A 17,132-nucleotide genomic window follows, 5' to 3' on the forward strand; every position below is an offset into this window, starting at 1 on the left:
ACCCCTCCTCTTTTTTCTCAGAAAGTTGCCTCCAGCATGGAATCATATTTAAGCCAGGCAACTAAACAACAGAAACTGCTTTCATATTAACAAAATCTTAGAAAAGAGTTATTTATTTATTTGTTTATTTATCTATCAAACCTATTTGGGGATGCTAGTTTTTTTTTTTTAATTTTTTTTTCAACGTTTTTTATTTATTTTTGGGACAGAGAGAGACAGAGCATGAACGGGGGAGGGGCAGAGAGAGAGGGAGACACAGAATCGGAAGCAGGCTCCAGGCTCCGAGCCATCAGCCCAGAGCCCGACGCGGGGCTCCAACTCACGGACCGCGAGATCGTGACCTGGCTGAAGTCGGACGCTTAACCGACTGCGCCACCCAGGGACCCCGGGGGATGCTAGTTTTAATGCACAGGTCAGTGGAATTTCTATCTAACCAACTGGAAGGCAGCCAAACTAAACTGATCAGAAGACCATGTTTGAGACTGGTACCACATTATCTGGGATTTTCTCTGCGGCCTAAAAATCATTTATATTGTAAGTTCGGGTGTTATTTTAGTAGTGGAGTTTTTAGTTTGAGCATGTCTCTTCAATGAAGTATGGCCTCATGAAAGTCGAAAAACTGAATATCCTGAATAGCTACTTTGCCAAGAGTTTAATTTCTTCTTTGAAGCACTAAATGCTGCTTTTAAGGGTTAGAAGAGATGAGACACTTCAGAATTCATTTAAATTCTTTATACTCAACCACTCAAACACACATAAGATGAATAGATATTGTCATTTAATAGAAATAAAGTTAGTGTGTGTGATTTAAAAGCAGTGGCTGTAACTCTGAAACTCCAAGGGATACAAGTAGGAGTCACAATGATACTGCTCCTTTGGGTTATTCTTTTGCTCTTTCTTCATTTTATTTTATCTCATTTTTGGTGTTAGTCTAAATTTGCTATAGCAAGTATTTAAAAATTTCCATTACACCATATAATACTATATCTGACAATCTCAGACTGTAAAAAGACATGACCAAGAATTAAGAAGACATAGACCAAAAAAAAAATGTGTTTTAGCTATCCTTACAAAAATTAATTTGACTATAAATGAGCTGAAGTCTTTTTGGAACCTGTATTAGTGTAGGCTGAGAACGCATCAAAAGTACAAAAACATTGACAGCAAACCTGAGCAAACATGCTCCTGGTAAAGGATGGTGGTGGATTTGACAGGTGCTTGCAAGTTTTCCCCCCAAATTTTACTAAATTTGTTTATATTTCTTCCTTTGAAAGCTCAACTAAATATATTTCTTCTTTCTGGAAACATGGTGTAGTAATAAGAGAATGGATTTGGGAGACTGATAGGATTTCCTCTGAATCTGTCATTTACTATTTTCTTTAAAACTATATGATGGTTATTGTTCTCTGAGTCTTAATTTTCTCTCAATAAAAATGGAAATTAACACTTTCTTCAAAAGATACTTTGAAAATTAAATAATATATTAGAGGTGTATAGCCCATCATAGATGCTCAAAAAGGTTGGTTCCATTTCCCCTGTCTCTCAAATTTGTACATTGATAATTAAATCTTAAATATTATTTTAATTTCTGAAGGATAGTTGGTCTATAATAGCTTGACTTCAAATGGTGACATTTTCCAGGTTTCTCCTATGAATTACGCATGAATATTTGCATGCTTTTTAAAAAATCATTTCTCCTCAACTGTTGATTTTAAACTATTAAGGCTTATCTCGGATCCCAGATTCTGAAGGACTGTTACTTTGGGTTCCCTAACAAACCACCTGCTAGTATTCTAGTATTTATACTCCCACATCAATTCCAGACTTGACATGTGATTACCTTTGGCCAATAAAAGATCATATTATGATGTATGCAGACTTGAAAAGTGCTTGCACATGGATGCACTTCTTGGAGCACACCTTCTTGGAATCCATGTTAAAATAAATCCAAAGCAGCTCTTTGGAGAGGCCCACATGGAAAACAACCATGGTTTCAAGCCTCAGCTCTATCCCCAAGAGGGTGTCTAGCACCAACATGCCTACCTAGGAAAGAGAGAATATCTTGGACTTCTCAGTCATCTAAGAAGCCAGCAAACATTACATGAAGCAGAAGACTCAGTGAACCCAGAGAATCAAGATAAACAATGATTTTTTAATGGTGTAATCTAAAATAATAGAAAACAAAATACCACAGAATGGTCCCTAAAAACATTGTATGTATTTAAGGATAGTTATCAAATCTATGATTTAGAAGAAATCAGGAGGAAACAAAAAGGCAAAGGATTAGTATTTGTGGTAAAAAGGAAAAGAGACAGTAAAGAATAAATAATGGGGCACCTGGGTGGCTCAGTTGATTAAGTGACCACCTCTTGAATTGGACTCAGGTCATGATCTCACAGTTTGTGAGATTGAGCCCTGTGTCTGGCTCTGTGCTGATAGCATGAAGCCTACTTGCAATTCTCTCTCTCCCTCTCTCTTCCCCTCCCCTGCTCATGCTCTCTCTCAAAATAAATAAACCTAAAAAAACAAATATGAGAGTTAATATATAAGAGAAAATAAAAAGGTACATGTCAAGGGAAAGAAACATCCCCCTGCTTAGTGATAGGAGAAAAAAAATATTATAAATGTGAATGTACATTTTAAAACAAACATTTGTAGAATTTTTTAACTTGAATAATCATTTACTTATTAGATGGTAGAGATGAATAAAATAAGTTCTCTACCCTTCAGGTGTTCAGAGACTAAAAGCGTTTCAGGATTCTAGTGCCATAGATCATCTATTTCTAATTTAAAACAAAAACATTCCTTTTCTTTAATCCAGTGAACAAATAAAACCTCAAAAATCTACAGCAGCAATCTTACCATAAGCCAAATGATTTTGTTCACCTTATTGTTCATTTTTTCCCTTCCAGGAAACAACCAAGTACATAACTAAAATAACCAAATACGGTGTTTTGACAATTGATTATGGAGGGCTAACTGTTGTTTATTTTAAATCAATGGCATTTCCTGCTTTATTCATCTATGTAGGATTTACATTCATTTCCCTAGGACCCGTGAGCCAGAACCACAAATTCCAACTCATTAAAAACAATCATTTGTAGCCTATAAGCTCCATCTACATTAAAGCATTGTGGCTTTACATAGTCAATGTTCAACCCAAGATGAGATATGAGTGGAATTTCTTGTAATTCTGTAGCTTTTTACATGTGTAAAGATCAATAAGGCTTTATTCATTCACATCATATAATCTCTCTCCTTCTTAGGCCAATGTATAATCATAAATCACACAGGAGAATTTGTCATCTTGAATATAAAAAAAAATGTACTGAGTACTTCAGTGTTAAATAGAAAAAATTCATATTTTTTTCTGGGAAGTTTTTCAAATATTTTAAATATTATGTCTTAAATTATATAAATTGACTTAATATGGAAAATTATTTTAATATAAGAGAATTTGAGTCAAAGGCAAGAGAAACAAATTAATTCCTTTATACAACAAAACAACAAATCTAAGCATAAAACAGATAATATTTCTTTGAAGCAGTAAAATTGCAAGATTACATCTAACTTCTAATATATATATTATATATAATATATTATATTATATATATATTATCTGCACATATAGACATATATACACATACACATACATGTAATAGTTCTTGATTGGCTAGGCATATACCCTGCTACAAAGATTTATTTCTGTACATTTGGTAGAATACTTTGTTTTATATGGGATCCTCTCAAACAAGTGGCAATAAAATCTTTACAGCACCCCACAGTGACATATTTTATTTATCTCCCTTGGTTTCCTTCCATTTTTCTTTCTTAAATGACATAAATTAACATAGAAACAATGAGGTCATTGACAAGAACTCAGTAGAACAGGTTCATTTCAAAGCATTTAACTTGAAAAAAAATGAAAAAAAAAAGAGATGAAGTAATATGTAACATTACCCTTCAATGGAGGATTACTCGTAAGTCAATAACTTATACAGGAAATTTCCCTTACATATTGGAATTTAAAAGAGTTTCAATAGCTGTATATATTTTTCTTAGTAGTTTGACAAAGTGGCTCTGAATAGGGGCTGGCAATGCTGGTAGCAAATACATTTTGGATTAGGACCTCTACTGATCTTGGACAAGTTATGATCCACCCTCAACTTCTTTACCTCTCCATATGCTACCAATTACACTATTTTGGCCTTGTAATGAACCCTTAGAAGGAATTAAATAACTCATATTTCCTTTCACAACTCACTTGAACTCACAGTCGTGTTTTACAATCCAGTATCTCTTCATCACCACACAGCTATTCACGTCTTCAGGTTGGTCAGTCTATTTCAATTCTTTGAAAATGTCATAGTCAAATCTCAATATCCCTCTACCTGCATTGTCACATCTCTAGTTCAGCTTCTATCACTGCCTTGCTAGATATCTCATACAACATATTTTATCTTCAAATATTTCAGCAGGAAAATACAACTTGTGTAAGTCGAGGCTGCCACTCAGGCACTGACAGTTCCCCTAATTAGGAATTATTTCTCCAGTGCTGTCATATTGGTTTGATATCAGGAAAGCCTCACCCCAAATACAGCTACAAGTGCTGTGAAAATGGAGAGAGAGACATTGAGGGAGGGAGAGAGAGAGAGAGAGAGAGAGAGAGAGAGAGAGAGAGAGAGTTTATTGTCTTTTGAAGACACTGAGGATAAAATAATCCTGTCTCGAATTCTGTCTCATTAGTCTTATGAACCTTTTGTATGCTTTTGTATGAGGGGTGATAGGAGAACCAAAAAGGACAGGTATGGGGAATTTATTGAGTTTTCAAAACAGGTTATTTTGTTGATGTTTGTTCTATAAAAATTTGATAGCATTTCACTATAACCTTTTAGCAAATTTATGTGGGAGTCACTAATATAACCTAACTAGATAATTTTCTCATTGCCAAAAAGAACCTACATGCTTTGCATGACCAAATTGACTTAGGTGACTTCTTAATCACATCTTGAACATCATCATTTTACTTGCATCCATTCTGTTTCCTTTCAATTCCATTCCCCACACAAGCTTTTGGAAATTTTCATATTACTCCCTTGCTTAAATCATTTCAAAGCCTTCTGAATGCTTTTAGAATATGATCCAAAATCCTTCCCAGCTTAATCAGATCTTAGCATTCTCAATATCCTAATCTCAGGCCATTGTCTCCCTTAGTCACCCTTTTTGTCCCTCTACCACACTTTTCTTTTTTAGGGTTCTTTCTACTCCTAGAACTATCTTTGTTCAACCATTTTTTCTGTAATTTCATTATTATTTCATTGAACCACTATTCAATATATTTTTTGTATACATAACTCCTTTAGTCCATAACACAAATGTCTTTTTAGGGAAAATTTTGGAGACCTTAACTAATGCACTCAATTCCTGGACTTTACTCTTACAGAAAGCAAGAGCTGCAAGCCTCTGAAAGAGTAGGAACATACTACTTCTGAGGATGGGGAACAGAAGCAAAAGGCATATGCTATTGTGGGAGGACCAGGAACCCCCAAGTGTTCCTGCCTAAGATTTCTGAATTACACAAGTCAGATTTTCACTACTTTGGACAGGTAGGTGTGTTTAAAGGACAGGGGGATAGGAGGGAGGGTGGTGGAAAAACTGATGAAACCCTGCTCTGGAACCCCTGGTACAAAGGCCCTGCCTAAGACCTGGGTGGGGCCGAAGGAGAATGGAGAAAACTCCCTCCACCTTTATCTCATACCTTCAAAAAATAGAAACTAAGTACAAAGGCTAAAACTATATAACTTTTACAACAAGCTGTATGAGAAAATCTTGGAAATGTTGAGATAATCATCAAACTCCTAGATAATCAGGAAAAGCATGAGTCACAAAAGAACAGACTGAGGATATGACTTCTTAAAAAAAAATCTGTTCTTCATGACCTTTTGTAGCAACGTAGATGGAAGTGGAGAGTGTTATGCTAAGTGAAATAAGTCATACAGAGAAAGACAGATACCATACGCTTTCACTCTTATGTGGATCCTGAGAAACTTAACAGAAAACCATGGGGGAGGGGAAGGAAAAAAATAGTTAGAGAGGGAGAGAGCCAAACCATAAGAGACTCTTAAAAACTGAGAATAAACTGAGGGTTGATGGTGGGTGGGAGGGCAGGGAGGGTGGGTGATGGGCACTGAGGAGGGCACCTGTTGGGATGAGCACTGGGTGTTTTATGGAAACCAACTGGACAATAAATTTCATATTAAAAAAATACACAGTTAATAAAATGAAAACAAAACAAAACAAAAACAAAAAACAAGCCACAGACTATAAGGCAATATTTGTATAACATATCCAACAAAGGACTTGAAACCAGAATATATAAAGAACTCTCACAATAGCAATAAAGATAATAAAATACAAACAACTCAATAAAAAAGGGACAAAGGATTTGAATGGATACTTCTCACAAAAGATACATGAATGACAAATAAGCACATGGAGAGATGCTTAACATCTTTCATCATTAAGATAATGCAAAATAAGGGGCACGTGGGTAGCTCAGTATGTTAAGCGTCTCAGGTCATGATCGCAAGGTTCGTGGGTTCAAGTCCCACATTGAGTTCTGGGCTGACAGCTCAGAGCCTGCTTCAGATTCTGTGTCTCCCTCTCTCTCTGCCCCTCCCCTACTTGCATTCTGTCTCACTCTCTCTCTCTCAAAAATAGATGAACATTAAGAAAGAAAGAAAGAAAGAAAGAAAGAAAGAAAGAAAGAAAGTGCAAAATAAATCAACAAGATATTGCTACATGCTTACTAGAATGGCTAAAATAAAAAAGACTGACAATACAGATGCTGAGGAGGAGTTAGGCCAGTAGAACTCTCAGACACTGCTGATGTGAACGTGAGGCAGTGCAACTGCTTTGGAAAACTGTTGAGCAATTGCTTACAAAGTTAAATATGTGTCTTCCATATAATCTAGTCATTCTACTCTTAAGCATTTACACAACAGAAATGGATTATACACACACACACACACACACACACACACACAAACACACACACACACATATATATGTATATACACACACACACATACATACATACAGGCAGATAATTATACATACAGGCAGATAATTATTTCAACTTTATTCATGACCTATTATAAATTTCCAATTTTGAAATAACCCAAATGCCCATTATCCAGTAAAACAAGTAAATTATAGCACATCCATTTAATGGAATTTAACATATCATAAGATGAACATGCAACAGTACAGATGAATCTCATAAAGAAAAAAAAAAAGAAAGGACTACATACTATATGACTCTATATGCTATTCTGGAAAAGGAAAAATTCAGAGGGAATTAGTCAGGTCAGTCCAAGGGGGTGGGGTATGGTATCGACTGCTGAAGGGCACCAGGGGCAATTTTGGAGTGATGGAAATGTTCTACATCTCGAGCTATGGTAGCTACATAACTATAAATTTGAAAAATTCATTGAATTGTACACTTTAAAAGAATGTACTTTATTGTATTTAAATTGTACCTCAATAAACCTGACTTAAAAAAAAAACCGTGTTAAGGATAAGGTTGATATAAGCTTGTTGGATGTGACAATACAGTTGGAAAAATATAAGCATACTCTTCTATCACTTCATTTCTATTAACAAGTCTGATCGTGACACTTCAAAACTATGTTGAGTTCAAGACTAATAAAAAGAGTACATATAGAAGTTATAAGGTGCAGATATATCAGATTCCAGAAGAAAAGGTATAACTTTAAAACATATATAATGGAGATGAAATAGGAAGCTAATCATATATCTCAAGATTTTAGAACAAATAATAGCAAAATAATTCAAAGGCAATAGAAGCAAGGAAATAATAATCACAATAGCAACGATCTGGAAAACACACATAATAGGGATGATCACCTTACATAAAATTTGGTTCTTGGAACAGACTAGTCAAACTGGAAACCTCTGATTGATTGATTAGAAAGGAAAAAAAAATCAGAAAATGGGAGAGAGAGGATGGAGAAGGAATGATAGTCAACAACAAATTAAAGCTGGCAACCCTGTAGACATGACACACAGTGAAAATATCAGCAGATGTTATAAACAACTTTACGTCAGTACAATTAAACATTGTTTTATTAAGTCATTGTCTACAATAAAATGTAAAATTTTTAAGTATTTTCATAATTTTATACATGTTAACACCATCACTCTCAATAAATAGAACAGCTCCATCAGTCTAAAAAGTTTTCTTTATGCCGTTTTTATATCCACCGCACTCACTGCATACCCACTGATCTGCATTCTGTCACAGTTATGCATCTGGAGAATATGTTTAATTTATTTAAATGTTTATTTATTTATTAAGATAAAGAGGGTAGGGAGGGACAGAGAGAGAGGGAGGGAGAGAATCCCAAGAAGACTCCTTGTTGTCAGTGTGGAGCCCAGTGTGGGCTGGATCTACAAACCGTGAGATCATGACCTAAGCCAAAATCAAGAGTCGGATGTTTAACCCACTGAACCACCCAGGCACGTCTAGAATGTTTTATAAATGATTTCCTGTATATCATACAGAAGTATGCATATATTTTATTTATTCCAGTTAACATACTGTCTTTGAAATTCATCTATGACTGTGCACATTAATATTTGAATTCTATTTACTGTTGAATAATAATAGCCCATGGTACAGATAAAAAATCTATGGTATGGATATATTAAAATTTATCTATTCACTAACTAGGTTGCTTCCAGTTTAGAGCTATACAAAAAGTTGCTCCAAACCTTGCTGTATTGTTTTCTCCTATATCTGCCCTCAACACTAAGAATTCTGCTAGAACATAGTGGGGCTCATTACACATTTGTTAAATGAATAATTATATTCTTCAATTAGCACAGTACACAGAAAAGGAGAAAATATTGCTCTCAAAGGCAGAGAGCTTGCTGCCTCCAAAAACGACACTTTGCATTCCCTTAGGTAAGTCATAAGAAACCTCAATTCAACCTCCACTTGTCAAATGAGAAAAATAATGAGTCCTTGCCTTGAAGGAATGAGGTGAGGATCTGTAACATAATATTGCATGTAAAAATTGTTGCTCACTTTTAGGGAAAGGAGTACAGTTTAAATCCAACAAATTATTTTCGTATTTTATATCAGCTTCCATTTGTTTCGGCTGTGATCTGATTAAATCAGTTTTAACAAAAGTTAAAAAAAAGTGACAACTCTGGGGTTGTTCTAATGCCACAGAACAATTCTAATGATTCCCAAAAAAGTGCCTCCTGAAGCAAAGTTGATAATTACACAGTAATATTATGTTTTACAATTGGAATGCCACTACGAATCTTTGAAGAATATTTCAACAATTCATAAACCTCAGCTATTTACTGTGACCTAGAGTTCTCTCTGTATACAGAACAAAATGACTCCTGTAGGCCACACTGCTTGTATACCAGTGTGTGTACAAAATGATTCCTGAGAAGCACATTAGTTAGATATAGGACATAACTACATTTAATTGAATTCACATGCTTCTCTGCAATAAAGTGGAAATGTCAAAAAACGATTTATGCACTAATTTACTTTTCTCTTAGTAACAATGATAAATTAGAATTTCATTTTAGCATCGAACAATCCTCCTCTTGAAGGCTAAGAGATGGCAAATTGGAAGAGAGATGAAAAGAGGAAAATACCAGTTAAAAGAGATTTGGATTACAGCAAGTAGTACAGTTGCAGAACATTAGAGTGAGCATCTTACAATTGTAATGGCTGACATTTACAGAATGCACACACACTGCATAAGTGAGAGTACAGATAGATATAGCAAAACAGTATTTTTAAAATAGAGAGAGTAAATTCACAAAAATACTGAAAGGATGGGAATTTCAACAGATTTCACTACAAAGCAAAATAAACATAACGACTGTATTCACAAGTGTAATTAGCCAAACAATTATTTAAACTTAAATTTAATCAGTATGTCTTCGCTCATACTACAGGAATTCAGGCCATAAATTTCCTACATTAGTGATTTTCAAAACTAGCTAGACATTAGAATCACCTGGAAAGTATCAGAAAAAAAGAAAGAAAAATACCAATTTTTAGATACCATTTGGGATAATAGGATAATTTGGTTCAGAATGACACATAGGCATCAGTACTTTTTTTAAAAAACTCCCCCACACCCAGGTGAGTCTAATACAAAACCGGAGGCAAGAACCATTGCTTTGGGGAGAATGAGTTATTTGCTTCAGTTCTCAAATTATTCTTCTCTGAATATTAGATGGGTTTGGTAGCTGCATTTATTTTCCCTGATTCCTAATTGACCAAAACTGTAACATTTCTGTTTTGACTGATATGCACGGTATTATGGTTGTCTACTTGTCTGTGTCACTATTTCTTGTGAAGTTAGCTGGACAATGAGCATACATAATTCTTACACCACATACAAAAATCTCTATGATGAGTGAAGGGGTGGGACTTGCTCCACTAGAACTGGGAAATGCAATCTAGACCAGCACAGTGGCCAGACCTAATGTCCCCTTCAAAGATAAGTAAGTTTAAGTGTAAATAGAGAAAGGGAAAAATATTAGCTATGGGTAAAGGAATGTAGTGAGGCAAATTCAGTATTGCATCAACACCTTGAAAGATGCTCAAAGTAGGAGACACTACCGTCTCTTAGCTCTACTATACAAGATGACTGAAAAAGTGAAGCCATATATTGCTGATACCACTTCTGCTTTTGGAACCTGACACAATCAAATGGAACCCTGCAAGCAAGAGTGGCCTTGCCCTGGGAGACGTGTTCATATGATATAATGATTCACTGGATAGTTATTAACGACTGAACAAGATTCTAGTAATGTGTCAAGCATCTTCTGACTTTTAAGATACTTTTACTCTAAGGAATCCATGAGTCAGGGATATTAGGATTTATAAAAAGAAATACATATTTGGTCTTTATCCCTATTTCAGGCATAGAGTTCCTAAAATTGTTGTAAATTCCTAAGTAATAAGAACACAAGGACTATCTTTTTTTTCTAATTAAGTGGCTCTGGGTAGGCTCTTACTGGGCTTCTGGATGGGCTGGTCACCAACCAGAAAGACTAAGCCATCATTAGAAGCTTGGAATTTTCAGCTCCACTCCCAATTTTCCAGAGGAGGGAGAGGAGCTAGAAAATGGAGATAACATCTCATGCCTACATGAAGAAGCCTACATAACATCACATAGTTTGGGGTTCAGAGAGGTTTCAGGTCGGTGAACACATCATGTACCAGCAGGGTAATGCACCTCCGACCTCAGGCAGATAGATGCTCCTGTGCTTAGGACCCTCCCACACCTCACCTACATATCTCTTTATCTGGCTGTTCATCTGTATCCTTTCTTATATCTTTTAATATACTGATAAATGTGCTTCCTTAAGTTCTGTAAGCCACTCTGACAAATTCTGTGAATCCAAGAAGGGTGTCATGGAAACCTCAGATCAATAGCCAGTCGCTCAGAAGCATAGGTAACAACACTGACTTGCATTTGGCACCTGAAGTGCAGAGGGAGCAGTCTTGTAGGACTGAGCCTTTAACTTGTGGGAGAGGATGCTCTCTCCAGGTAGACAGTATCAGAATTGAGCTCAATTATGAGGCAACTAGATGGTGTCTCAGATAATTTCATGGTAGGGACCCCCACCTCACCACATCTGATGTCAAAAGTGTTGTGAGTATGGGGTGCCTGGGTGGCTCAGTCGGTTAAGCATCCTACTTCAGCTCATGATCTCACAGTCCATGAGTTCGAGCCCCGCATCAGGCTCTGTGCTGACAGCTCGGAGCCTGGTGTCTGCTTCAGATTCTGTGTCTCCCTCTCTCTGACCCTCCTCTGTTCATGTTCTGTCTCTTTCTGTATCAAAAATAAAAAAAAAATCAAAAAAAAATTTTAAATAAAAAAGTGTTGTGAGTGTAGTAATCATGTGACAGTAAAGGAGAAACACAGGAGCAAAGAGAGGTTTTTGTTTTTGTTTTCCTTTTTAATCAGGAACAGAGCAATAAAAAACACCAGTTACAAAATTCTAGTTCATTATGAATAGTCTTCTGATTTTTTCCTGCACAGATTTTCCATATTCATGATCCAACCCACATTTAGAGCTTTATATTTCTTATGGTTAGGTGATTATTGTCGCCTTTCTATGCAGCAGCAACAGTCTTGTGCCATACCAGATAGAAAGCAAGTGAAAATCAGAAGACTAACATCTATTTCAGGCATCGCCTATAGGTAGGTTCTCTGTTCTCTTGTTCAAACTTGGGCTTCAAATTGCTACTTTTGTTCCACCTAGTGGATGACTCCCTCAGATATATTTTCTAGCTTGCTAGATTTGACCAACTATTCAAATGCTTATTTCTCATGCTGAACTACTCTCCATGACCCTAAGAATTTTGGGTTAAAAACAAACAAACTGTTTTGAAGGAATCTAACAGGTAAAAAAAAAAGGTCTTTCCATTAGGCTAGAAATAATAGGAGAGTGGTTTTCATATTTTAATAAAATATTGACTTTTTTACCAAATAAATGTTTATAGAACATTCACACACACAGAACACACACATGCATTCTTAACAGATAAAGCTGAGCTATTCTAAAAAACAGGGATTGGAAAATGAGGGGAAAATCACGACTCAACATGTTTCCTACAGTTGGAAGATGGAAAAATGGAAATATATCAAAGTGAGAATAACAGAATTTGGATTTAGGAAAAACAAGGCTTGATATTCTCATGTTATGGAGTACAATGGTAACTCAGTCTATGAAAACATGGATTCTGAGACACCAGTTAACTTGTCTGAACTCAAACAAATGTGAAGTTTTGAAATGAATTAACAATCATGCTTTTGATTCCCACATGTGTTGACATAACCCTTGGTGCCACCTCGTCTCTTAAATATAACTCTTGATTTGTATTTGCAATTGACCAACTTAATAAAAACAGAAATATACCAGAATTCTTTGGATCTATTAAGTGATTTACATTAAAACAACAACAACAACAACAACAACAACAACAACAACAACAACCTCTATCAAAACCAAAGAGTGTGACAAGAAAAAGTAAGAATGACCAGAAGAATTTCTTTGAATGTTACATTTGCAGTTAGGGCAAGTCACAGTGAAGAGGCAAATAATAATTATCTAATGGAAAAAGACCTAACTCGACATGTACGGAAGTCAACATTTTTATTATGCTATTATAAATTATTACATTGTCTTTTATGCTTAGAAAATATCACCTTGCAGAATAAGACACTGCAAGTGGGTTAAAAAAAAGGGGGGGTATTGATTTTCATCCTAAAGGTCACCTTAAAAATATGGAAATTTCCATTTTTATACCATCTGGATATAGAAGGTACAATGCAGTAGTTAGATCTAGATCCCAGTTAATGACTCTGGTGACAGAGCCTTCCCTAAGGGAGTGCAGTTTAAATAGGGAAATGTCAATGCCCCATTCAGAGAGCACTAATTTGCTGGGAGATCTGATAGCATTTTAAGTGCTCAGCATTGGGAGGACCTGCTGTGCATGCTGATTTTTTTCCCCCCAAAGGACCAAATCAATATTACAGCAAAAGGGAGGAAGACTATAAAATAAAAGAACACCAAGAACTGTACTAACTAGTGAAATGAATACTGGAACAATATACATTGAGTTTATTTTTTAAAGACTATGAATGTAAGCTATTAACAGTGTTATGAAATCTGCAAGGTATCTCCATGTAATCTGTGTTTGCTGACTAGTCACACCACATTCTTATACCTCCATGTCTTTGCTGCTATAACTATTGCCTCTGGATCAAACAAAAATATCCTGGGAAGCAATGGTGGTTCACAGCTTCCCTTATCCTCTGACTACACATCTACATGCTGAGATTTCTCCAGGTACTATAATGTTGTCCAAAAAGAAGGTGGGAACTGGGGCCAATGTTTATGCTGCATTGCTTTAATGCATGATATTCAAAACAATAGAATGAAGAGTTGCTGAGGCTTGAGAGGAAGGAATTCATAAAGTAGCACTGCTTACTAATTCTTGCTGCTGTGCTGTTGAAGAACAAGAGCATGAGCTGTGACCCAACCATTCCTCCCTATAGTGGAATTCAGCATGATCTCTATATAGAGATAATTGTAGCATAAGAGGCTGAGGATGTGGTTAGTACTGCATTAAATGGAGGCATTGTATCCCTGTGCTATATATGTCCTAGAAGATAAAAAGAAAGGTACTAGAACCAAAGGAGGGTAAGGGATAAGCACTCTTAAAGTAACACAGAAAAGAAATGATAATAAGGCATGATAGCAAACTCCTTCCCTGAAAGCATGCTCTCTTTGAGGAATCCTTTAGAATGACTAATATAAAATTCCAAGGGCAATGAGTCAAAATCGGATCAGTGGTTCTCAATCGGGGTGGGTGGGTTGGGGGGTATAATCCTCTCCACCCCACACACACACACTCCCCCCTATATTTGGCAAGGTTTGGAGGCATTTTGTTATTACAACTTAAAAAGTGCTAATGACATGTGGGGGTTAGAGGCCAGGGATGCTGTTAAGCATCAAATACTTCATAGGACATCCCATATAAAAGAGTTACTCAGTCCAAAATGCCATAGTGCTGAGGTGGAGGAACTATAGTATAATATTAGTCACTAAGCAAAGCCATGATACAATTCTTTTAAAGAATAATCACATTCAGAGGAGTAATTTCAGAAGGTTAACATGGAAAAGTACAACACAGAAATGCATTTTTTCTACCAAATGAACCTTTTTTTTATATTGTTAAAGTTGCATAGATCTATAAGTTTTATATATTTTAATACTAAAATTTAATTTTGGAAGTCTTAGGAAAAGGTAAAGAAATTCCATTGACTGTAATTTTTATTTTTAATATTCCATTTCCATTTCATAGGATAAATTTTAGCCCATTGTTGAAATCTGCATCTCCCTCAATTTCTGTGAAGGCTATGAAGGCTGTGAAAAGTTTCCTTTTAATGTTATGTACAGTTTGTGATTAAAATATAAATGGTTATTAATTTGATAAAGAATTTAGTTTTATCAAATAAAGACTACTACATGGAAAAGTAATGTCTCCCAATTTCTTCTAGTGATACTTCTTGTGACTCGTGGAAACTGAAGTCTGCATGTATTCTAAATTTTTAATGTAAATTTTCTTATTTATGGCTTTTACTTTCACTTTCTAAGTTCCCTTCAAAGGAAAGCAAATTTGTTTGCATGTTACTTTACTAACTATAGCTGCTGCTAGATAATTGCCACCATTCGGGGTCATCATATACTGCTCTCTACACTATGTTGTGGTTGTCTCTGTTTTTATTTCTGGGATTAGCATCTGCTGTGACTATAAATGTCAAAATAGAAATATTTAAGAAAAAAGTAAAAAAAAACATTCTCAACAAAAATGGGTCAAGACAACACTGACATTCTCAAGTGGATAATTAAGTTAATTTTCTGGATCATTCAAGCCCAAATTATAATGTGAATAAAACATTCAATTTAAGCAACATTTATTTAGCACCTGTGTGTACAAATAAGGCATAATATGCTGTGGAAGATAAAAAGATAATCAAGACACAGTGTTTCTTATACCAACTCTAGAGAGAGAATGGCAGGGTTGAAATTCTCCTTTGTGTTTGAGTCCATACTAGTTAATCTCTCAGTACTTCAACTTCATTATTTATAAAATGGGAAAAGTACCTACATAGAGAGATATAGATCTATCCATATATCTATATCTACAGATAGATATTATAGTACCTATGTTTTTTATTAGTGGTATTCTGATGGTGAAATGCTTAAAATAGTTCCTAGGATGGTAAGCTACCAAAAAGTTTAGTAATTTTTAAGTACAATTTTAGACATAGAAAAGGACTTCCAGATTGACAGATCATCATGAGTGAAAGTCCAGAAATAGGAAGATGCAGAATATATTGTGAAATGATAAATGGTTTGGTGAACCTGTATTAATGGGATTGACAGGAAGATACAACCAATTGAAACAAGAAAAGCCAGGTTGTGCCAAAATACTGAGAAGTTTGAATGTCACACTAATAAGTTCAGGTTTCTGAGTGTATGTGTTGGGGGAAGAGGCACATAATAATCAAAGGTTTTAAATAGGAACTTCATATATTTGAGTTTTGAAAAGCAGTCCCAATGCACTGTGGAGTCTGAATTCAAGGATACAAAATTATAGGATCCAAAATAATTTAGGAACTAATGTCATCAATCAGATAAGAGAAACCAATCTATAATCTAAAGTAATGGGATTAGAGAATGGAAAGAACAGATAATAGGGATACAGGGGGAAATGAACAAAGTATTTTGTTTGTGAGAGAAAGGTTGGAGGAAGAATCTGGTACCTGTATTGTTTATCTTCATTGTCCCCTGGCAATTTGCAATTACACTTTACCCAGGAATAGTTGATGGTAACTCTCTCAGCTTATACAGATCTGCTCTTGTTACTTGCTATGGGACAGTTTACGTAAACTTTCTCCTAATTGTCTAGAGAGAGACAATTTGTTCATTTTTAACAGCTAGGAAAACATTTTTGAAAAATTACATCTGGTCTGTCTGTTCCATCTTTACACACATATGAACCTTGTCCTGATAGCTCATGCTTGTTAGGGCTATAAAGAAACATAAATAATGTTACACCAAGTTATAGATGCAATATGTAGATACCCTTGGGGCACTTGGGTGGCTCAGTTAAGCCCTGTCTCTTAATTTTGTCTCAGTTCATGATCTCACAGTTCATGAGATTGAGCCCTGGGTCGGGCTCTGTGCTGAGAGCACAGAGCCTGCTTGGGATTCTTCTCCCTCTCTCTCTGCCCCTCCTCCTCACTTGGGCTTGCTCTCTCTCTCTCCCTCTCTCTCAAAATAAAATAAACATTTTAGAAATAGAAGATACCCATATACTTATGAAATATAATTGATATTACAGAATCCAAAATCAGGTCCAAAATTTTATAAATAAAAGTTTACTTTATGACAGCTTTCTATTTAACCTATACATTTGGGGTTCTCAAGAAAATATTTTATGTGAGAAACAAGTTTTCTTCAGGCATCATAATTTTACTGCATACCAT

The 17,132-nt window shown here is 35.5% G+C and overlaps 1 long non-coding RNA gene across 1 annotated transcript; it reads left to right on the top strand.

Moving 5' to 3' along the window:
* The first annotated feature begins 358 nt into the window (after nt 1-358).
* On the top strand, nt 359-15,506 carry LOC123379935. The gene is made up of 3 exons (XR_006585015.1): nt 359-534; nt 5,444-5,606; nt 14,942-15,506. It is a non-coding gene; the product is annotated as an uncharacterized LOC123379935 (long non-coding RNA).
* The last annotated feature ends 1,626 nt before the right edge of the window (nt 15,507-17,132 follow it).

Source organism: Felis catus, chromosome C2 (assembly GCF_018350175.1).
Source record: "Felis catus isolate Fca126 chromosome C2, F.catus_Fca126_mat1.0, whole genome shotgun sequence".
In the NCBI taxonomy this organism is placed as follows: Eukaryota; Metazoa; Chordata; class Mammalia; order Carnivora; family Felidae; genus Felis; species Felis catus.